This window comes from Penaeus japonicus, unplaced genomic scaffold (genome assembly GCF_977035675.1).
Source record: "Penaeus japonicus unplaced genomic scaffold, GWHDUDI00000001_assembly GWHDUDI00000016, whole genome shotgun sequence".
In the NCBI taxonomy this organism is placed as follows: domain Eukaryota; kingdom Metazoa; phylum Arthropoda; class Malacostraca; order Decapoda; family Penaeidae; genus Penaeus; species Penaeus japonicus.
The window spans coordinates 19,074,309-19,075,862 of NW_028234418.1; the positions used below are offsets into that span (position 1 = coordinate 19,074,309).

The 1,554-nt window shown below is 34.9% G+C and overlaps 1 protein-coding gene across 2 annotated transcripts in view; it reads left to right on the plus strand.

Moving 5' to 3' along the window:
* Positions 1-1,512: 1,512 nt before the first annotated feature.
* The window catches only part of LOC122249446 (uncharacterized), a 17,715-nt gene continuing 17,673 nt past the window's right edge, over positions 1,513-1,554 (plus strand). Inside the window, exon 1 of one of the 2 annotated variants that reach the window (XM_086545242.1) lies at positions 1,513-1,554. This exon is cut by the window's right edge and continues 224 nt beyond it. The gene's annotated coding sequence lies outside the window, so the exon portion shown is untranslated. The other variant, XM_086545240.1, reaches the window with a different exon arrangement.

Consider the following 1,554-nt stretch of genomic DNA (forward strand, 5'->3'; position numbering starts at 1 on the left):
ATACTTGGCATCAGAAAATAGATAGAGAAACTATTACTTTCTTAACTACGTTTTCTGTGATACGAAAATGGGATAGACTTTTAATGCTTAACATTAATTTTTAACATTAACATAAGTCCTTGCCACTACCCCTAGGTCTCTTGGGATGAAGATCTGTAATATCTCCAGCAATGTCTTTCTGTAATTTGCTAAATATTTTGAAATTATTCTTCTACATTACCAGTCCTTTTTCATTGTGCATACATGTTTTAATTATATTAAATAAAAAAAATACGAATAAAAACAGGCTCCGGGATGCATTATGCTACCATACATAACATCATTTGAACCATCAATCCTCATATTATTTAATAAGCTAATTTTAATCTTAAAATTTTCCTTTCTCTTAATACCTTTATTCATATTTATAATGTGGAATTCATACACTGAGGGCATAAAGAAAAATAAATTGCCTTTAGGGAAACATTAAATGTTCCTGAATCATCGACATCATCTTGCTTCAAATTCAAAATTCCTTAATTTCGTTCTAGGATATCAACCAAAAAGGCGGGCAGATTCGTGAATGCTTTGGCCGATGTGTTTTCTTTTTTTTAAGCTCTACACACCGACAAGTGAATGGGCTTTGTTCGGGAAGGTTCGAAGGTTCTCTTATGAGCCAGACGCAATTCGGATCTTCGCCTTTTTGGACAACTGTGCGCGCGCTCTGGGAAGGAGGCGAGCAAGACCCAGAGGTCGCTCTTTGTCCAGACTCCGATATTTTTTCGCGGCCACTGAGGATCTGCAGTCTATGCTCATCTTGGGCGTCATCTAGGGTTATTGGAGTAATGAAAATAATGATAATGGAAAATGATAACGAGCTATTTTATGTGGTGGGCTATTGATATATTATGGTAAGATAAGCATTCAGGTATTCAAGCCATTAACTGTCATTTTCCAATAGTGTTTAAATATTTTCTCTTTTGATAAGATAAAATTGTCCTTGGTTCACTCGAAAGTCGTTGTTTCCCCCCAGTGGTAAGTTATGAATGACATGAAAAATATATTTGTCAAGCACGATGAAATTACATCATAATAAATTATATCATACCTTTTTAAACAACTGAAGATATCGCCTCACATTCATTCAGAGAAGCTGCTATGTTGTTTGCCCTTACATTCAACGAGAACGCAGCTGCAAAAGCAATCTTTCATAAACAATCTATTCACAATTTGCACGCGATCATTATGTATACATGTTTGTGCGTCTGAGTAAAATAGTAATCTACAAGTGTGTTCAGATGTGCACGTATATCTATGTATCTATATAAGCCATGATTAACTGATTGTGTTTCTAATCGCATGCATCGCAAATGGAAAATAAGATACGCCTTTAAATGATATTTGATTTCTGACATTTTGATAAACAATTATAATGAAAATTTAGATTCTGTGTTCGATTATCTTTGGAATCTGTATGTGCATGGACGTTTGCATAAAAGTGTTTACTCGTCAGAACATTTTTTACCCCATGAACGTATGGCAGAGCAGGGAGGATATGACGGTGTAGATACCATG